The sequence below is a fragment of the Mandrillus leucophaeus genome, unplaced genomic scaffold (genome assembly GCF_000951045.1).
Source record: "Mandrillus leucophaeus isolate KB7577 unplaced genomic scaffold, Mleu.le_1.0 Scaffold1047, whole genome shotgun sequence".
NCBI lineage: Eukaryota > Metazoa > Chordata > Mammalia > Primates > Cercopithecidae > Mandrillus > Mandrillus leucophaeus.
Genome location: NW_012098621.1, coordinates 98,846 through 121,967, shown reverse-complemented (window position 1 = coordinate 121,967; position 23,122 = coordinate 98,846). Strand labels below are relative to the sequence as shown.

General features: G+C 33.7%; 2 protein-coding genes across 2 annotated transcripts in view; one reads left to right on the top strand and one right to left on the bottom strand.

The window, feature by feature from the left end:
• The window catches only part of PLN (phospholamban), a 15,251-nt gene extending 11,135 nt beyond the window's left edge, over positions 1-4,116 (bottom strand). The window contains exon 1 of the mRNA XM_011980615.1: positions 4,003-4,116. The gene's annotated coding sequence lies outside the window, so the exon portion shown is untranslated. The remainder of the gene's footprint in view (positions 1-4,002) is intronic.
• CEP85L (centrosomal protein 85kDa-like) overlaps positions 1-23,122 on the top strand; it is a 217,006-nt gene that overhangs the window by 128,438 nt on the left and 65,446 nt on the right. The window lies entirely within an intron of this gene.

Sequence of the window (23,122 nt, the reverse complement as noted above, 5' to 3'; positions counted from 1 at the left end):
CTAAGGCTACAGTCTGATATACTCTAGGATGTTTTTTCCATCTGTTTGGTTTAGAAGATTAGAATTTTCTATAGATTGAATTTGAATGAACAGGGCTTGTCTATATTTGGATTATTTGGAATTTTATTTTATTTTTCTACTACTTTCTGACATTTCCACAGGTAAACGATAAGTGAGCGTGTATACACCCTTTTTTGGACTTGTGGTAATAAATTAGGACAGTTCATCATTAGATTTATGATGAATCTGTTGGCTTACAAAAGTTCACTCCAGTGGAGTCATTTTCCTTTTGAGATTGCCTAATACTAAACTTGGACATTCTGTTTGAAGTTACTTTGTGGTAGCAACATTCCAGAGCTTTGTTGGTCCAGACTGGCCGTTTGAAAGAATCTTCAAGGTGCTTCTGTCTGGTTATGAAAATAATTGTATATGCATAAAAATCAATATATTCTCACTCCTAAATTGACCCGTAATGAAGTGCTCCTCATGTTAAGTCTTGAGGAGAATTCATTAAACAACAGCACAGAGAGATTTTTCTCTCTGAAATTGACAATTTAGCTTATTGCTATTGCTACATTGTCTGTAGGTTTGCCTTCATTATTGTTTTTTAAATATTGAAACAATGCTTTACAAGTTTATTTACAAGTAAAATACTCTTCTTAACCCTGTAGGAGTTGGAACTTCAGAATCTTTTTGGGGGGAAGAGAATATGGGGGGGTAATATTGAGAAAGGCTTAAGGAGAAATGAATGTCACTTAATAAATGTACCCCCTATTAATGTGAGTGTATTGGTCAACCTTTTTTTTGTGGGGGGAGCAGGGGATGGGGGTTGAAAACTAAAGATGGAGTACCTTTTCAAAGGCACTAGAGGTCCTCAGTTGACTATGAGTATGCTGTACATCCAGGCTTCATTTTCATGTGTTTATTTGGTAACACATGCTTCAGAATTATTCTGGGTAAGAACTTTGATGTGCTATTTCTGCAAATATACAAAGAGACTACATCTTATCTAATTTATGCCACTGTAATTTAGAAGGATTATTTTCTTGATTTTTCTACCTTTGGGTTTACTTTGCTAGTATGATCATTTCTTTGTTAATTCACAGTTTTGATGAAAGTTAGGGATTTTTGTAGCAAATAACAAAGCAAGATTGATTAAACATGTCAAAACAAATAGTTTTGGACATTTAAAATGGTAGAGTATGGGGAGGGGGGAATTCAGAAATAAAACTGAGGAATGCTGAGGACTGAGGATTTAATAGGGAACCTAGAATAAAGTATCGAAATGTGGTTTTTGTGAAAGTTTTGAGGAGATATTAACTTGGATTTTAGGTATCAGATGAATTGAAGGTATGAGTATTTTAGCAATGAAACAAATAAAAGGAAACTTTGATTGATTGGAGTATGTTATGATTTTTTGAAGTCTGTGCAGTTAGTTTGAATTTTGTCTAACTGCAGTTAGTTATTTTGCTTAATAACTAAGGACATCTGTAATGTTCGTATATTTCTGGTTTTGAAAATGATCAGTAGAATATAATTTAGGCTATTAAGAATGTAATGCCTGATGTATAAATTGAATTTAAGTGAAATGGAATGGTTTTAAATTAAAATAGAAGTTTGTATTCTCTGAATTTGCCTTTTAGAGTATCATTTACAGTGTTTGGGGGCTTTCAAATTTGGTTTATCAGTGTCATGATTTACTTCAAGCCATGCTGGTCAATATATAGAGGATGTGCATGTGGCTTAGTGACAAAACCTAAACTTCTGCTAAGGTTTCCCTGTTTTCTTAGTTATGTGATCTTGAGCAGTTCACCTTTTTGCATCGTTCCTAAATTGTAGAATAGGGATGCAGTATCAAATATATAATTAAGGGGACCAAATAAAATATTTGTGTACACCAGTACATTAGGAAATTGTTCTTTAAGAAGAAGTTTTAATTGGCCCTCCTCATTTCTGGGATTGGTAATATATTGTCTAATTTAGAGAGGTAACTAGACTTTAAATTTGTTTTTAAATTAAAAATTTAATATATTACATAATTTAGTATTACATGTGTAATTAGTACATTAAAACATTAAAATACATTAAAATTTTCTGAAACCATTGTGTTTATGCAATATTTTCTTATTGTTTCTTAATCTCGCTAATTAAAGATATGATTATATACCCAAATGCGATTATTTTCCTTTATGCCTACTAAAATACAAATAGAATAGATTTGATATTTGATTTTGGGAAATGATAGTGCTGTCACGCCTTTTAGTAAAGCATGTACTCTGACTCATGTGTTTATAAAACTTAACACTTCTTAATTTAAACATTTTATATTTTTCCCATTTATTTCATCTAACACTTTTTTAAGCACTTACTTTTAAACCACATGTCTTCATAAACAAAGACAATACTTAACTGGCAACTTAAGGTATAGATGAACTAGTTGGGACATAATGTATGGTACTACCACATTATGTTTGAAATTTTAACGGTCTCTGTAACTGGAATTTCTATTAACTGAGACATACTAGTGAGCTAAGGGTAACTTTAATAGAATTTCTGCTCTATCCAGAGGTTGTGTACTTTTTAGAGCAATATGTGATAAAGTGAAATTCTGATACAATAAAATAACTCATGAACACCCAATTTGAAGTGTGAGAATGTAATTTGATATTTGAATAAAAATGCACAAATAAGCATATAAGACACCTACACTGAATGACTTTTGTGTAATAGCAAAGGAAAATTATGAGTATAGAGATATGGAGATGCAATTAGGATACCTCAATGGTAGACAAAAATTATGTTTTTGTATGTCTTAAGGAAAACCGCTTACAGAATTACAAAGTTCGTATTTGTAGTGAGCAAGAGAGTTAACATTTGTCATGGGAATTGAGAATTTTAGAGGTAAATTTTAACATATATATAAAATATGAAAGTTAAAATAAATAAAATATATGTAATTTTCTGTAAGCCCTGACAGAGATCTGAGAATGAGGAAACGTTTCATTTACTAAATTGAGGATTGTAACTTAAAGAATAGGGTAGAATTCAAACGGAAGTCATAAAATTGATTGTGGCATCTCCATTCCTGGCATTTATTTTATTTTCTCCTTTCTTTCTAAATCTCAGAGAGGAAGTGGAGTAACACTGGAGGATAATAACTTGACAAAATTATAGGCATTAATAGACAGAAATCCATTTAATCAAATTTGTGTGAAAATAAGATACTTAAGAATATTCATGTGTCAAAATAACTTTTTAAAGTGTCTATTCTCTAACAGATTTTTATGTGTTTGTGAAAAGTGTTTTAAAATTTCTAAACTTCTTTATGATACAATATTGAATTTAATATCAGTAACTCAATTTATTAACAGCATGGAATTTTTAGAAATGTTTCTTAAAAGGTGACTGGACTTTAGACGGGAAACATCCTCAAGGGCACTTTAAAAGTAGCTTGTATTATATATTCTTAAGCTCCATTTCATTATTATTCACTGTATGAAATTATGATAATATTGCAATAGGCATGCTGATAATGTGCATGTTTGTAGTCAAATGACTATTCATATTAGTTCAAATGTAAATAACTCAGTTCTGCACTGTTTCTCAGCAGAGCAATAAATAACAAAATTAAGTCATTGTTTTTGTGTGGAGACATTAACCACTGCTGCCAAATATGGTAACATAATTGGAAGATTTTTTTAATTGGCAGAAATTCACATTTGAAAAGCAAAATAAAAGTGAAAGTTAAATTAAAATGACAAACAAATAACCAGGATCAAAGATGAATATGACCTTTTTCATTTCAAAGTTGTCTCATTTTTACTGTCACTAAATGGATAAGCATTTATAAATTTAAGCACTTTGTCATGTCATTTTATTGCTTAAGTTTGAACTGATATTAATAAAATTAACTTATTTTAAAAGTTCAGATTATAGAAATTATAGGAATTAAAGAATTACAGAAAGTAAGAATTACCAAAGTCAATAAAATCTGTTTCTTACCTTGGCTGCTGTGATCATCACAATATAGAGTATTGTGTTGTATGAAGTCTTATGGGTGTTTAGCTGGGGAGTTTTCTGACTCTGTCACCCGGTTTATGGGAACAGTTGCAGTAGGTGGAGGAGAAAAAGTGTTCTAGGGAGGTCTTATGATGTCACATAGGAATTCTGAAGTTTCGATTGGTTAGCCATAGACTTAGTCTCAGCACAACCAAACTTTAGAACTTCTTACTTTAGGTATGGAAAAGTCATTAACACTTTGTGCTTCATCTTTTGTTTCTAATTTAAAACAGTATATGGCAGATAAATGAAAAAAAATAAATAAATTTGAGGTGGTAGAAAGCTTTTGTTCAAGATTCATGCATCTTCAGGCTTAGAGATAATTGAATATTCATGGTGAAGATGTTGAAGAGCCAAAATAGTTACTACAGGAATTTTAATTATGAGAAAAATAAACACAAGTATAAGCAAAACAACTTTCATTGAATTCTTGCTGCTGTTGCTTTAATACCACGTCTTCATAATGTTAGCTTTCAACAAGACAATAGTGAAATATTTTTACACAATCAAATTTTATACCTATTTTCTTATTTTGTTGTGTGTATGGGAGAAGGAGTGTGTATGAGGAAATCAGGCTAGTAACTGCTTTTTGTTTTAAAAAATGATTTTTATCTTACAGTTAAAGAACTAATAAGTGTATTTAATTCATTTGTGTTTTCTTCAATTAGCAGTTTAACAATATATTTGTGAATGGTAATTCTTATATTTAAACTGATACATATAATCCCCCCCAAAATAACAATATGCTACTTTTAAGTATTTAAGATTTTTTTAAACAGTTGCTTTAAATTGTTACACAATCTTCATAAATTTTTTACAAACAGATGCAGTATTAAGGGCAACTTTATAGCAAAAAAGAAATAATTACAGATTCCAAATCAGTTGCATATCAGTTAATGAGGCTTTTTAGGTTTGATGTGTTGAAATTTAAGTTTTGTAATGTTTTTAAAAGGATGTGCCTCATTTAATCTAGCAGGTGCTTTCCTGAATATTACTATACAAATGAGATACTAGTAAGTGAGGATATTTTGAACTTCCTAGAACAGTTTATCTTACAGTAGAAATGGGGAAATAATTTTTTTGTAAAGCCAGGCATCATTCTCCTCTGTTTATCTAATTTGTTGTCTTACATGTTAGATTTACTTAAGTCACCACACTTGAAAATATTAATTCTTAAATCTCTTCTTTAATTTTAGAGGAGGTACTTGCAATCTTTAATTTTTTAAATGCTTATGACAGAGTGAACTTAGCCCACTTCACTTTCTTATGGGTAACTAAAATGTGTAGCAGCAGCTGCTTATGTGCCCTTAAATGGAGATGATCTTGGCTTCTTCCAAAGAAAGAAAATCCATCTCTAGAGCAAATCATTTGTTATTTAAAGAATCAGCTTAAAACTAAGTGAAAAATAATATTTTAGCAAAGATACTCTGTGAACATTGCCAAGGGAAAATTTACAACTTAAAAGTAAAACCCAAGTTAAGGAAATCGCATGAATAATGTTTGTTACTTTTCTTAGTGCTACAACCATTTTTCTTTCAATCCTTACATAATGAGGATCTCTCAGTACCATCAGTTACCAATGATGATTGATAATATAAAACCTAGAAACCTAAAGAGGTTTACAGTAATTTGTCAGAGATAACCAACCGCTAAAGAACAGACAGAGGATTCAAATCCAGATCTGTCTGTTTATAATTCCTAATCTATTGGCATATTGTGGGAAAAAATTATAATTTGAATATAGCTTTCATTAGAGTAGCCTATAGTAACTAAGAAATTTTTGAGATGAAAATAGGTGCATTCTTGAGCACTGTAAATAGTTTTAGAAAGTCTGCTTTAAGTTTGTCTACCAGTTATACATTCATTTGAAATTTAGGTGATCATTGTTCTAAGAACTTCTCATTCTAAGAAAATGGAATTAGTAATACTTAGTTGGATAAACCAAGAAGCTGCCATAGATTGAATAAAATATGCCCTAGTTACCACGAGTTTACAAGTTTACTTAAAAAAGATACATAGGCATATATACACCTTAGAAGGATACTAACAACTGTGTGTGACATAGTTGGAAAATGGATTCAAAAAATTAACTTTTATATTGGTATAAGAGTGGGGAGTTTTTGTGTTTACCTTTTTCCTTTGGGTTAGCTAGTGAAGATGACGATGATGGTGATCCCACGTGGAAGTCTAGGAAGTATTATATTTTCATTTTAACTAAACATTGTTTTTATTGCCCAAACAGAAAGTTGTTTAATAGAAGTATTAATGAGTTATAGTGTTATCAGTAGACTGTTCCTCAATGATTCCTCAACTAGAGGCTGGAAATTTTTTTTGAGGAGCTTTGTCGCAATCTTCATTTGGAGTCACACTATAGTTTGAATGTATTTTTGGTCACATGACTTTATACAAATAACTTCCTTAAGCAGCTTAATCTGTGCAGTAGTATTTGTGATGGTTTAATGACACGAAGTGTACATAGTGATTATCAGAGATCCTGCAACAGTGTTCATTTAGTGTTAGTACTTATTTTCTTTTTTCCTTTAGAAGGTGGATTCTTAAGGATAAAGTGTCTTTGAACTTGGATGGGAAAATAATTACAAATTTATTTTTACTAAGCTCTAAATGGAATTTAGTATTTCCTCAGTTTTAACTGAATCCTGGGTTCATGTCTTTACTTTTGTTTTTATATAGTTTTGTAGCATTTTAAATGTATTCCTCAAAAGCATTACTAATTTTTTTTGTTTTGAGGCAGAGTCTCACTCTGTCACTCAGCCTAGAGTGAACGGTGTGATCTCGGCTCACTGCAACCTCCGCCTCTCGGGTTCAAGCGATTCTCCTGCCACACCCTACCAAGTAGCTGAGACTATAGGCATGTGCCACCGTACCCTGCTAATTTTTGTATTTTTAGTAGAGATGGGGTTTCACCATATTGCCCAGGCTGGTCTCAAACTCCTGACCTCATGATCTGCCCGCCTCAGCCTCCCAAAGTGCTGGGATTACAGGTGTGAGCCACCGCACCCAGCTGTGTTACTTTTTATAAAGGACACTGTGACGTATGTAGTAATCTTTTACGTTGAGTATTTAAACTCCAGTCTGTAGTGGTGTATCTGGAGGGTAAAGAAGCTTCAAGATAGAACAGTTTTTTGGAAATTTTTGACTAGAACTTAATTTAAGTGATGACTAAATTAAAGCATTTTAATATTTAGACAGATATACAGTAAAATACAAGCTTCAAATCAATTTTTGTGTTGTCCACAATACATCAAAGATAAGGAGTTTTTTTAGATTAGATCTCCTAGACACCCAGGGGGAAGAGTTTATCTAGCTCTTGAGGGTACTTGAGGGCTTGATAATTACCATCTTAAATTTTTAAGCTACGTAGGGGGAAGGACTGGTTCAAAAAACATCTAAGCAAAACTGCGAATGAGAATAGTGGTCTGAGATTGAGAGGATGGAAATTCTCTTCCTAGGGCAATAGGGAGGAGGAAATAAGATTTACTCATTAACTGGGGTGGGGAGCTGTGAATACAACCCAATGATAAAGTAACCTATAAAGCTTAGGGGTCATTTTGGGGAGCTAGTTTCACTTTTCACTTGATTTGCCAGATAATCTGGAGACCCAAACATTTTATTTTTTCATAAATATCTGAATTCTGGACAAATTCTCTTTCCTTATCTTGATGAGGGGTGGAGAAGAGAGTCAAGAGAGGCCAGATGGATTAAGAAAAGGACTCATATAGGTCTACATAATTTTTGGAAAGTTATTAAACATTCTAAGTGATAGAAATGCTATAGCATGCTGCGTGGCTTCAAGGAAATTGTTGTTTATCAGTATACAAGTAATATGGAAATGAAAAGTTAACATGTGGAAGGTAACCACTAGTGCAAGATAACACCAGGAGAAAAATTCCCAATTGAGAGTCAAATGAGCACGTGTAATAATAAGCAGTATGACTTCTAAGAGAAGTGTATGTTTTGAACAAAGGAAACAGAACCAAAGCCAAAAATAACAAAGGGAAACACATACATCACAAAACAAATTTAACAACAAAAACCAACCCTTAGGTCTCCAGATACTTGCTTCAAAATTCTATCGAGTCCAGATCATGATGCTGTTACATTGTTAAGAAGGTTCCAGTTCAATTTAATGGTTGTAGTGTTTCTCCAGACACATTAAATTTCTTATCTTTGTGGTTGATATCTCAGCCCTTTGAGCTCCTCGCATTCGCAAACTTTGTGGTGGCACCATCACTGATTTTGATACAAAATTGAAATTGGAGGCTCATACCTTTTCTGGGTTTTACCAGACTCCCCATTCACTTAGAAACCAAATGCAAATTGTGAAATACAAGTCTTTGTTCTCATAGCCTGACCAACTGTCCTCTTAACTTTCATAGAGGTTTATTAACTAGTTTTTCTACCCTCCGTCATGACCCTGTCCTACTCAGTTTTTACTCTGATATCCAAGTGCACATCTGATTGTCATTCATACGCTAAGAACTTTTCATTGATTTCTCTTTCAAGATGAAAAGCCCACTCTTTACAGAACTACAAAAAAAAAACTCTTTCCTGATCTGTCCATTGCCATGTATGCCTCCCATAACGATTTGACAACTCTGCCATTATATGTTATTTCTTCTATCTGAAATACTTTCCTTACTGTCTTGTTCTTACGAAACTCCTTCATTATTCAGAATTAGGTGGGGAGAAGCCCTGTTTTCTTGTTCTTAATTTCTAATTATATAAGTAATAAGTGAATATCTCTTATAATTCAGAAAAGTCAGATAAATCTGAAGTCGGAGGGGGACTTTCTATATTATATAGGTATATTTATTTTCTTTGTCATAAACTTCATGAATAGAGACTGATTTATTTTTTCTAAGCTCTACACACTGCTTATCCCTTAGAAGGCTCAATAAGATATTTTTGTAGTTAATGAATATTTAGAATATTGTTTTTCCATTACAAGTGAACTCATAAAAAGGGTAAGTTGAAAGAAGAGAGAATAAAGGCCCTCAGAAACTTAGATAAACTAATTTTCTTTGTCCCTAATGATTGCCTCTGAAAATATTTTTCTAATATTTTCACTTAATTCTTTAACTTGTTCACACTTTGACATGTGTGTAACATCAAAAAACAAAATTTCAACAAATTGAGTCTAATTATCTAATTGGCTTTGATTAATGATTCATGAATTGGGCAGTATCTCTATCATAGGCCATCAGATGAGCTAAGTGGAGGAGGTGGGCTTTCTAGGCAGAAAGAGGCTAAAGAAAGAAGGAACAAAAAGTGAATTGGTTATTATAAATTACTTATAAGGTTAAAACAGACTTCTTTATCATGCTAATTCAGGTAAACTGGGCCCTTTCTGATTGGTTGCTGTGAATATCCTGTTGTTTTTGGAAAACTTGCTGATGTTGAAGTTCAGTTTGATTATGTGGCTCCCAGCAGAAGTGGCTCCATTCTTGTTTGGTCTGGTCTGTTAAGACTGAGTTCAAAACAAACCAGAGTGACTCCATTCTGGTTTTGTGTGGGCAATTAAGGCTCAGTCCAAAACAATGGCTTTCTATAGTTTTGTTTAACCATAAGAGATTTCTGGAGTGGTTGTAGGTTGGTCAAGTAATATTAATAAGGAGTTGAATTGGAACTGTCATTCTCATTTTTTTGTCCTCTCTCACTACCTTGCTCTATGATTTTCAGAAAATAAATCTTTCTGTACTGTAGTTTTCTCATAAATAAATGGATGGCAGATTGAATTAATTTCTAAAGTCTCTTTGAAGCCTAAATGTTCTGATTATACTAAACTAGCTTGAAAAATGTTATTTTTAAAGTAGCTATTAATGTTAGCTAATTTTGTTAAAATAATTAAACATGTACATTTCACAAAAAGTCAGTTTTTAATTCATTTCTTTAGTTAAACTACTGGTTTACTGGTTGTCAGGCACTTTGTTAGGTAAGGAATGCAGTTTAAAAAAACGTCCTTGTTTTCAGGCATGTTAAGCTTTCAAAAACTCTATTAAAAAACCCTAAAACATCACCTGTTCATTGAAGAATAATTTTAAATATGTTTGGGTATTTTTATGTGCTATTTATTAAAAATATATGTTACAAATTTTAATGACTTATTTTTACTATGTAAATGTGAGTTTGGCGTATAAATACACCATAATTTGTGATTATCTTATTGCATATCAGGGGATATAATTTTTGCCATTATAAACCTTAAAAAACTACACTATGATTACCATCTGTGTAAATAAATCTGATAAATTCTCATTCTTCTTCTGTTGGTTCTGTAAGCTTGTTATTCCTAAACATTAGTGCATGTAAGGGTGATCAGGCTTATGAATGAATTTGATTTGTATTTGAAATGTAATAATTTTTGAGATTTGGTCAGTTACATTTCTTTATAATTAGAGAAACTTCTTTGAGAAAATGAGCTAAAAATACACATTTTTGGGGTGAGAATTAAACTCTGAATTAGTAAACATCCTGAGTGACATGACTGTACCAACTAAGCAACTAAAGAAATTGCACTTTTAGTTTAGATCAAGTGGCTTTTTGATCAGTGCTCCTGCTGTAAGGATGAAGGGAGGTAATCCTACCTTAATGTAGATCTGAGCTTTTATTTAGGCTTTGATAATATCAACATTTAAGATAGGTTCTTGATTGCTTCAGGTGAGAACCTCTAAAACATAATGGCTTCTATGCTTCAGTTACACAGCCCTCTTTAAGTTTGTAGAGTAAAATTACAACTGACCCTTGATTTTTCAGCATAGATACATTCTTGAGAAGGTTATGAAAATAGATTTTGATATGTGGAATTCATATTTACTTTATAAAGCAAAAGATGTAAAAATGTCCCAGTGGAAATAAACCCAACTTCCTAATATGTAAGCATTGTAACTTTTTGCCAGCAACTTAATTGAGCTACTGAGAGTTGTACATGGTTTTGCTATATTTCAGGAAAACTGTACTTCATCCTTAACTCATCTCCAAATTAAAAGCTTGCATAGCATAGCAAAAGGACATGAACATCTCATCATCTGCTGATTTAATTTGCCTTTGAGTTGGTCAAAGATGATGAGTGGGCTCCAGGACCAACATTAGGATCAAGAGGATGCCTTCAGCAAAGTCATTTATAAGGCTGCCCTGTTAATGTATTCTTTTCTCAATGGACTTATTGCTTAATTGAGGATACTGTGGAAATCTGAAAAGTTGATTGTTGACTCCAGTATTAATACATTGATTTTTTTCCCCTTAGCTAACTTGAAAAAATAAAATAACCCAAAATTCAATATTTGGATAAGTATGAGTCCATATAATGAATGTTAGACAATAAAAATATGCTCTTGAAACTTCACACTTCCAAAATAGAACAGAGTATGGCCATTGAAGACTGTCTTTCAAATTTATGTCTATATTGTAGCAAACTAAAATTAGTTGTGCAGATTAGTCGAAGTTTCCTAGGTCTGACTGAAATGAGGCTAGACCTAAAGGGTCAGAAAGCATGATTTATTTATTTATTTGTTTATTTATTTTTGAGACGGAGTCTCGCTCTGGAGTGCAGTGGCATGATCTTGGTTCACTGCAAACTTCGCCTCCCAGGTTCAAGTGATTCTCCTGCCTCAGCCTCCCTCATAGCTGGGAATACAGGTGTGCGCCACCACGCCCAGCTAATTCTTGTATTTTTAGTATAGAGATGAAGTTTCACCATGTTGGCCAGGATGGTCTTAATCTCTTGACCTTGTGATCCGTCTGCCTTGGTCTCCCAAAGTGCTGGGATTACAGGTGTGAGCCACTGTGCCTGGCCAGAAAGCATGATTTTTAATCAAACATAGGTTTGCATATGATCTTTGAGCTATAATCTTTTAAGTGTAGATATTTCTTACTATTACCCATATCATTGCTAACAAAATGGTAACCTTCTGTAGAAATCTCCAAATTTTCATATCAGTCAGTAGTTAATAAACATTGTCAGGTGCTGTGCTGAGTATCAGGGCACAAACTCATGATACAGGAAAGGAACCACTGCCATAATTACTATTATAGTATGCTAATTACAATACCTGTTTTTGCTGTTGGAAATACTTTTGGATTTTTTTAAAGGCTGATAAATATCCCTAGGGTGTTTTAGCTACTTATCCTCTTTTTGTTAATTGTGTACTGTAGACCAGTGATGAACTAGACTCTGGAGATAAAAAAAAAGACATCGGCATCAGCAATCAACTTGTTCCTGTTTTATCACCTATGCATATACAGGGAGCTGTCTGAATTCCACTCAGCAGTTTCACCATGAGATTATTGTTGACTCCTGAGACCATTTTAAATATGGTATTTTTAACATATGAAAGAAGAAAACATTAGTGACCCATAACTGCACAGATAGAAAAGAAAAAAATAATATGTAAATGGTAAGAAAAGTCATATAAATCCCAATTGATAGAAAGTAAAAGCATGCTCCCTCTCCCCTCAAGATAGCTCCCTTTAATAGTTTTTTTTTTTTTTTTTTTGGAGGAGGGAGAGCATCATCATAAATACCTAATGCATGCGGGGCTTAATACCTAGGTGATGGGTTCATAGGTGCAGCAACCATCATGGCACACGTTTACCTATGTAACAAACCTGCATGTCCTGCACATGTATTCCAGAACTTAAAATTTAACAAAAAAAAGTAAAAAATAGTTTCTTTTATATCCTTTTAGAAAAATTCATTGCTACATTTCAAGATAATGTAGGCAGTGCTTTGGTCCCTTAACATATTTGTCACTTAATGACAGGAATACATTCTGAGAAATTAGGCAATTTCTTTATTGTGTAAACATCGTAGAGTGTACTTACACAAACCTAGATGGTATAGTCGACTAACGACTACACACCTAGGCTATATGGTATTTGCTCCTAAGCTACAAACCTGTACAGAATGTTATTGTACTAAATACTGTAAACAATTTGTAACACAGTGTTATTGTGTACCTAAATATATCTAAATATAGAAAAGATACAGTAAGAATTGATATAATCTTAAGGGTGCAGCATTTACAGAAACATTATGCAGTGCATGACTATCAAATATTTTTATCCCTTGAGAATATGATAGAAGACTTGATTAAATATATGCTGTTAGTCTGATTTTTAAAATAAATTAAAATGTTAGCACCTGTGCTATAGCTTTCTTTTAGTAGAAGCTGGTTATATAGTGTAGTACATTTGCTATTCATAACCTTGGGCAAGATCCAAAATAGAACTACATTGTATTAAGTACTTCATTTTGATAAACTTCTTTTATTTCAGTTTCATAGATGCCTGTTTTCATAAAATGTCAATTATATCATTAATTTTTTTTCCGTTTTTGTTTTCTAGTTTGTTAATTACAAGGGATTTGATTCATTAAATTCTGTTTATATTTTATCTTAAATTTTAAAAAGTAAGTTATAGCAACAAAATGCTTGGAAAACACTACATTCTGTTTGTTTTATAAGTAAAGTCCATGATTAACCTTAATTTGAAAACAAGCTTCATTTGTTTTACCTAATCTTCTAATTGATTTGCTTAAAGAAAGTACGTTACTGTCTGTCTTGGATAAACCATTTCTTCTCTTCACTTTTGCACTATGATTGTAATGAGATCATGTTGCATGCATGGCTCATTTCTTGGTTGGAATTTTTTAGACATGATAATACTAACAGATGAGATATAAACTGCATTGATTTTTAAGAGGAAATATGTTTCTCCCTCCAAAAGAAGAGAGATAATAGTAATTTACTTGTTTAGCATGTTGGAAATCAGAAATATTTTGAGTTCCCTTTATCTTCATGCATATGCATTTTTAAGATGTTATATATATATACACACACACACACACACATATATCTTATCAGTTTTTTTTTTAATCATTTTTTTCAGGGTCTTTTACCTTTCCAGTAACTCAATTTACTTGAATTGTTATTTCAGTAAATCGTATTAGGATGTCAAAAAGCTTACAGAGTTAGTGATAAAAACACATTGAAGAAATAATGAGATTATTGAAAACAGTTTATTCTATAGTATAAACTTTGAGGGTCAAGATGCAGACTTCAGTATAATGGGTCACTGAGGAAGGGGTGACTGATAGAATGATTTTTTGTTGTTTTTAGAGAAATATGTAATAATACACTCCATAAATAATTACAAGGGCTTAGTTAAGATGGAGATTTTATATTAAATGCACAGTTCTTTTAGTAATAACAATTCATATTTTCCTTCTCTTGGTGAATAAAGATTCTTTAAATTTTATGTTATTTGTATTATTTTCATCTTCATTACTGAGCTTTGTTAATTTATTTACCTTTTAGTTAAGGTGTGATTCCTTTACCGAAAGCACTCGTAGAGTATCTCTTCAGATAGACTATTCCAGGAAACAGAGGAAGATTTGCTGTGTTACGTGACATGTTGTGAGTGATGAATAAGCTCAGAGACAAGGCAAGTGAAGGAGAGATAACAAACCTGAAGAACCGCAGAGGTTGTATTCCAGTCAAGTGTGGTAGCACTGGACTATCTAAATTTAACAGTATTTGTCCAGGCCAAAGAATTCTGAACTATTTTCAGCGGCACTACAGTAAACTTTTATTAGGAGCATGTTTGGCCATTAACTGACATATTTTGGCAACTTTTCATAGTATCTGGATCTCATCTAAGTAGCATGTGTTTGGGATTGTTATAGATGCCTGCTATCCACACTCAATTTTGAGAGTGGAACCTGCCATTTCCAATAAGAGGTACCTATGGTATGTTTTCTGGGTCTATAAATCTATATGGTTAGGGTCTACATGCCTACATTAGGGTTATAGTTCTTCTTTGGCTGGTAAACTATTGTTTTATTCTCTAAACCCCAAAGAATAGTGTGTCATATGCATTTTTAAGTAAAACATCTAAATGAGGCCTTCCCATTGCTCCCTGAGTTTGGCGGCTACTAAAGATACATAAAAAGTGTTTCCTTGTAAAAGTGTCTCTGTTTCACCTGTACACATTTTGAAATGTTACTTTGATGGCATACTTTCTGTTTCTTCAAATTAACTCACATAGCTATAAGTTTTATAACTACCTTTTACATTGCATGTTCATGTCAAAGTTTTATTAATATTAAGTTATAAATTTTATTTAGATTAACATGTTCTTGATTACTTATATTGGCTACAGTGATGTAGAAACATGATAGATTACTTTGAAATTCTAAGTACAACAGCATAGCAACAGTAATTTTCTGATATATCAATAGGTGAATTTTGATACATGTTTTTCTATCAAAACAAGTACCTTGCTTTTCTGGGATATGGTCAAGATGTGTATTTTACTAGTAATATATAACTGCCATGCAGTGGTATGCTTCTCAAAGCCAGTTATAACTTTATTGAATAAAAATTCTTGTTTTCTAACTACCTGAGAAAAAATGTGTTACTCATGGGATATAGGGGAGAAGTTGTTTGAATATAAAATCCTTTCCTCTTTTCTATATTAGGAAGCAGGATTATCTTCTGCCTTAATAGAAGGCTTCTTTGTTCTCCTAGAGTTCTGACAGCTCCTAAAAGCCAGCTCGTAGGTTGTTATCAACTTCATTCTTCATTCTTGCATTCTTGGTGTAGGGTATATACGTCATCTGGCCTTTTCTCTTATCTCATGGCTAGTTGCAGATGTGGAATTGCGACAAAGTGATGACGAGATAGGAACTTACAGCCACGACAGTGCATTCTGTCATCTATAGTACATCTTGGGGACTTAAGGATTCTTTTCTCGCAGATGAGGCCTTTATTTCCATTCAGTACTTCTTCTAAGGTAGAGAGTGAAATAAAGTATAAGTATTTCCTGTGATTATTTTTTTTTTGTTGATGTCTAACATACAGTGAAGTACATAGGAATATTAATCTTTAAAAATAGCTCCATTCCAATACACACCCACATACATCCCTCCTTATAACCACTGCTCAGGTCAAGATACAAAATTTCTTTTTTTTTTTTTTTTGAGACGGAGTCTCGCTCTGTCGCCGAGGCTGGAGTGCAGTGGCCGGATCTCAGCTCACTGCAAGCTCCGCCTCCCGGGTTCACGCCATTCTCCTGCCTCAGCCTCCCGAGTAGCTGGGACTATAGGCGCCCGCCACCACACCCGGCTAGTTTTTTGTATTTTTTTAGTAGAGACGGGGTTTCACCTTGTTAGCCAGGATGGTCTCGATCTCCTGACCTCGTGATCCGCCCGTCTCGGCCTCCCAAAGTGCTGGGATTACAGGCGTGAGCCACCGCGCCCGGCCAAGATACAAAATTTCTAATGCGCAGTAGGTTTAGCTTGTGACTCTTCAGAGTCTATATGGTGACACCTTATATCCTACCCATTTCTAGTGTTCTGACTTACCATCATTGATTATGTATGGCCTGCGCTAGCATTCTTTTGTTTAGCATAATGTCTCTGAATTTTATCTATGTTGTTTAGTATGATAGTAGTTATGTTATACTGCTGTATAGTATTCTAGTGTATACTTCTACCACCATTAATGATCTATTCCTTTGTTAACAGACATTTGGGTTGTTTCAATTTTATTATGACAAGTTCTTTTTGCTTCTAGTGTTGTTGAGTGGGATATATGTAAACATTTACCTGCAATTTTAGAAAAATCAAATTTTAATATGATAATTGAAGTATAATTTACATGCAGCTTTTAAGATTTTTAAAGATTACATTTACATAAAATGCTATAATTTGAGTTTTGAAGAATGTATACAGTAGTCCTTTCTTATACCTATAAGATTTAATTTAGGCATAGTAAGAAATTAACAATAGCTAATAATAAAATAGAATAATTATAACAATATGAGAGCATCACTACTCTTGCACTTTGGGTCCATTATTAAGTAAAATAAGGTTTACTGGAACACAAATACTGCAATACTGAGAGTTGGTCTGATAACCAAGATGGCACTACATGCCAGTGGGTGGATAGCATATACAGTGTGGATGAGCTGGAGAAATGGATGATTCACCTCCTGGGTGAGATGGTGTGGGATTTAATCACACTACTTAGAATGGAGTACAATTTATAATTTGTGAATTCTTTATTTCTAGAATTTTCCATTATTAATATTTTCAGGCAACAGTTGACTGTGGGTAACTGAAACCAGAGAAAGCGCAACTGCGATTATATGGGGATAATTTTACTACAAGAGAAGTGTATGACATTTCCATCACTCCAGAAAGCTACTTTTTGCTCCTTTGTAGTTAGTCCTCACCCCACTTGGCAACCACTGATCTGATTCCAATTGTTTTGCTTTTTGCAGAAGTCCTATTTGTAGAATCAGATAGTTTATAGCCTTTGAGTGTGGCTTCTTTCACTTTTCATGCTGCTGTTGAGATTCATCCATGTTGTTGCATGTTATAAATTTGTGTGTGTGCTGAATAGCATTGCGTTGTATGGATGTAGCACAGTTTTTATCTATCCTACGGGCACATGGGTTGTTTTTTGTTTTGGATGATTATGAGTAAACATTTGCCTATGGTTCTATGTGGACATGTTTTTATTTTTATTTGAGTATTTATTTATACTTACTTATTTATGTATTTAGAGAAAAGAGTTCACTGTCGCCCAGGCTGGAATGCAGTGGCTCAACTGTAACTGCAGTTGCTCACTGCAACTTCCTGCCTCCCAGGTTCAAGCCATTCTTGTGCCTGAGCCTCCCAAGTAGCTGGGATTACAGGTGCGTACCACCACACCTGGCTAATTTTTATACTTTTAGTAGAGGTGTGGTTTCACCATATTGGCCAGGCTGGTTTCAAACTCCTGACCTCAAGTGATCCACTTGCCTAGGTCTCTCAAAATGCTGGGATTACAGGCGTGACTTACTGTACCCGGCCTTTATTTGGCATTTATAAATACTGAATTCAATTTCCCATTTAATTACCTTTCCTCTTTGTTGAAAATCAGTTTACTATATGCATCAGTAGATTTGTGAATCTTTATTCTGTTTCATTGGTCTGTCTATCTTTATGTCAATAATACAACCTCTGCCACCTGGGTTCAAGTGATTCTCCTGCCTCAGCCTCCTGAGTAGCTGGGATTACAGGCATGTGCCACCACGCCCAGCTAATTTCTGCATTTTTAGTAGAGACAGGGTTTTGCCGTGTTTGCCAGGTTGGTCTCGAACTCCAGACCTCAGGTGATCCGCCCACCTCGGCCTCCCAAAGTGCTGGAATTACAGGTGTGAGCCACCGTGCCTGGCCAATTTTTTAGTGATATTTTATAGTTTTCAGTGTACAGATCTTACACATAATTTATTACGTTTTTATTTCTAAGCTTTTAATGTTTTTGATGTAAATGATATTATATTTTGAATTGCCCTTTTGTTGTTAATATACAGAAATACGATTGGTTTTTTAAAAAAATTGACCCTGAATTGTATAATCTTGTTAAAGTCACTTATTGGTTCTAGTAGGTTTTTAATTGGTCTATTAATGTGGTATATTGCATTGATTTTTTTTTCTTTTTTTTTGAGATGAAGTCTCACTCTGTTGTCCAGGCTGGAGTGCAATGGCACGATCTCAGATCTCAGCTCACTGTAACCTCCACCTCCTGGGTTCAAGCAATTCTCCTGCCTCAGCCTCCCAAGTAGCTGAGATTACAGGCATGAGCCACCACGCCTGGCGAATTTTTGAATTTTTAGTAGAGACAGGGTTTCACCATGTTGGCCAGGTTGGTCTTGAGCTCCTGGCCTCAAGAGATCTGCCTGCCTCGGCCTCCCAAAGTGGTGGGATTACAGGTGTGAGTGAACCACTGCGTCCAGCTTGCATTGATTTTTAAATGCTAAATTGAACTTGCATTCCTGGGAAAACCTTATGCCAAACGTAATATTTATCTATATCTCTGTGTCTGGATTGGATTTGGTTTGATTTTGTTAAAGTTTTTTGTATCTGTGTTCATGATGGATGTTGGTTTGTCCTTTTCTTTTTTCCTACTGTCTTGTCTGGTTTTGTGATCAGAGCAGTGTTGACCTCATAAAATGAGTTGGGAAATAATTCATTTTTCTCCCCTCCTGAGCTTGCAGAAGATTAGTGTTAATTCTTTAAACATTTGGTAGAATCCTACAGTGTAACAATTTGGACCTAGAGATTTCTTTTTTGGGAGTTTTTTTTTTTTTAAATTATGAATTCAGTTACTCTAATAGTTTATAGGACATTCAAATTATTTCATATTGGATGAGTTTAGGTAAGTTTGTGTTTTTTAAGAAGTTGGTCTAATTCAAGTTATTGAATTTGTGTGTGTAACAGTTGTTCCTAGTAACTACCTTATCTTTTTAATGTCTGATGGTCTGTAGTGATCTCTATTTCACTCCCTAATAACTTGCCTCTTCTTTTTTTCTCTCTCAGTCTAGGTAGTAGTTTATAAATTTTATTAATTGTCTCAATGAACTAGCTTATCTTTCCACATAGATTTTTCTGTTTTAAACTCTATTGATTTCTGTTCTCAGCCTTCTTATCTTCCATCTGCTTGTTTTGGGCTTATTTTCTAGTTTCTAAAGACGGAAACTTAGATTGAGAGCTTTTTCCCTTTTTTAATATAACTACTTAGTGCTGTAAATTTCCCTCTCAGTACTGCTTTACCTGCTTCCTACAGATTTTGATATTTTCGTTTTCAGTCAGTTAAACCTGTGTATTAGTTAGAAGTGTGTTGTTTAATCTCAGTGATCTCCCAAAATGATAGTATTGTATTAATCTGAATTCTGTATTTGTTTTAAAATTTATTATTGTTTTAAATACTGTGAATTTATAACATGCTTCATTATTTTTCAAGCCCAGGCTTATTATCTTTCTCAAAATTTTTCATCTTCTACTGTTTTATATTTTCTTTAGATTTAGGTAGAAACTACCCAAAAAATCAGTTCTTCATTTTAGGAGTAGACTTATTTTTTTCCCCAGTCCTTCCTATGATGATTCAGATACTGTATCTCAAGAGTTAATTTTGGTAATTGATGTTTTCTTAGAAAGTGATCCATTTCATCTAAATCTTTAGATTTATTGTTATGGTATAAAACACATTACAGTTTTATTTGCTTTTTGCCCTCAAACTTTTTTATTCCAACGTTTATTTTGGGTTTCAGGAGTACATATCCAGGTTTGTTACATGGTTAAATTGCATGTCACTGGGGTTTAGTGTACAAATGATTTGTCATCCAGGTAGCAAACATAGCACCTAATAGGTAGTTTTTTTTGACCCTCACCATCCTTCCACCTGCCCCGCTCAAGTAGGCCCTGGTATCTGTTGTTCCTTTCTTTGTATTCAGTGTTTAGCTCCCACTTATAAGTGAAAACATGGTATTTTGTTTTCTGTTCCTATGTTAGTTCTCTTAGGATAATGGCCTCCAACTCCATCCATGTTGCTTCGAAGGACATGATATTATTCTTTTATGGCTGTGTAGTATTCCATAGTATGTATGTACCACATTTTCTTTATCCAGTCTGCTGTTGATGGGCATTTAGGTTGATTCCATGTCTTTGCTATTGTGAATAGTGCTGCGATGAACATGTGTGTGCATGTGTCTCTGGTAGAATGATTTATATTCTTTTGGGTGTATACCCAGTAATGGGATTGCCAGGTCAAATGGTAATTCTGCTTTGAGTTTTTGGGAAATAATCAGACTGCTTTTCACAGTAGCTGAACTAATTTATCCTGCCAACACTGTTTAAGTGTTCCTTTTTCTCTGCAACCTTGCCAACATCTGATATTTTTTTCTTTTTAGTAATAACCATTCTGACTGGTGTGAGATCGTATCTCATGGTTTTGATTTGCATTTCCATTAGTGATGTTGTGTTTTTTTTCATATGCTTGTCGGCCGCCTGTATGTCGTCTTTTGAGATGTGTCTGTTCATGTCTTTTTTCTTCTTTTTAATGGAGTTGTTTTTTGCTTGTGAATTTAAGTTCCTTATAGATCGTGGATATTAGACCTTTACTGGATGCATAGTTTGCAAATATCTTCTCCCGTTCTGTAGGGTATTTGTTTATTCTGTTGATAGTTTCTTTTGCTGTGCAGAAGCTCTTTTGTTTAATTAGGTCCCATTTGTCAACTTGGTTTTGTTGCAATTGCTTTTGGGGTCTTCATCATGAAATCTTTGCCAAGGCCTATGTCCACAATGTTATTTCCTAGGTTATTCTCCAGGGTTTTTATAGTTTTAGGCTTCATATTTAAGTCTTTAATTCATCTTGAGTTGATTTTTTGTGTATGGTATAAGGAAGGGGTACAATTTCAGCCTTCTGTGTATGGCTAGCCAGTTATTCCAGCATTGTTTATTGAACAGGGAGTTTTTTCCTTTCTCTTTTACTTGTTTTTGTTGACCTTGATGAAAATCAGATGGTTGTAGGTGAATTGTATTATTTCTGTGCTATTTTGTTTCATTGGTCTATGTGTTTCTGTACCAGTACCATGCTGCTTTGGTTACTATAGCTTTGTTGCATAGTCTGAAGTTGGGTAACGCGATACTTCCAACTTTGTTCTTTTTGCTTAGAATTGCCTAGGCTATTCAGGCTGTTTTCTGGATCCATATGAATTTTTAAAGTTTTTTCTAATTCTGTAAGGAATATCATTGGTAGTTTGGTAGGAATAGCATTGAAACTGTAAATTGCTTTTGGCAGTATGGACACTTTAACAATATTGATTTTTCTTATCCATGAGCATGGGGTGTTTTTCCATGTTTTTTTTTGGAATCATCTCATTTCTTTCAGCAGTGTTTTGTAATTCTTGTTGTAGAGATCTTTCACTTCCCTAGTTAGTTGTATTCTTAGGTGTTTTATTCTTTTTTGTGGCTATTGTCAGTGGGATTGTGTTCTTGAATTGGATGTTGTTGGCATATACAAATACTACTGATTTTTGTTCACTGATTTTGTATCCTGAGAGTTTGCTGAAGTTTATCAGATCAAAGAACTTTTGGAGAGAAACTATGGAGTTCTTTAGGTATAGAATCATATAGTCTGCAAATAGAAATAGTCTGACTTCTCTCTTCCTATTTGTATGCCTTATATTTCTTTCTCTTGCCTGATTGCTTTGACTAGGACTTCCAGTAATATGTTGAATAGAAGTGGTGTAAGAGAGCATCCTTGTCTTGCTCTGGATTTCAAGGGGAATGCTTCCAACTTTTGCCCATTCAGTATGATCTTGACTGTATTTTTTTTTTTCATAGATGGCTCTTATTATTTTTAAGTATGTTCCTTCAATGCCTAGTTTGTTAAGGGTTTTTATATGTATCACAAAATATTTTTCTTTTGATTTTTTTCAACCATTTGAAAATATTAATTTAGGCTTAAGTTTGCAGGCTGTGAAAAAACAGACAGTGAACTGGATGCCCGCTCTACATGGTCTCTTAGGGGTGTACTAAAGTTGGCAATATGACTGTGGGTTTGTTTATGTCTCCATTTATTCTTAATAGTTTTTTTCTCATATGAGATATACTATTAAATGTGTAAACATTTGTGATTATTTTATCTTTGTGGTAAATTTTATCTCTTACTTTATAAAGTTTTATAGAACTTTATTTTTATTTAAGGATGTTTTTGGCGTGGATTTTATATATCCAAGAGTGATACTGTCACTCTGCATCTATTTTTTCATGTCAGCCAGTATTGTGCAAGAACATGGTTTGCAAGCCACAGTAGCTCCTGATCTATAATAATAAAAAAAAAGAAAACATTAACATTTATATTGGGCTTCATTTTCAGTAGCTTTTAGTGTGAAGGTTTTAAGGCAATTGCGTTTGGCTTTCCTCCTTTTCCACAATCATATATTAATGTGCCAAAGCTAAGACCGTGCTATCTAGAACTTTAAAAGTAGATATTTATGTATACTCAAAGTTGCTATGGCATCACAGTCAGAGGGAAAGGGCTTTTTCCCCTCACTGCTTTTGGGTATAATACTTGAAACTTAATAGATGATTGATATTAGTAAGAATTTTTTTTTTTTTTTTTTTTTTGAGATAGAGTCTTGTTCTGTCACCCAGGCTGGAGTGCAGTGGTGCCATCTCGGCTCACTGCAAGCTCCGCCTCCCGGGTTCACGCCA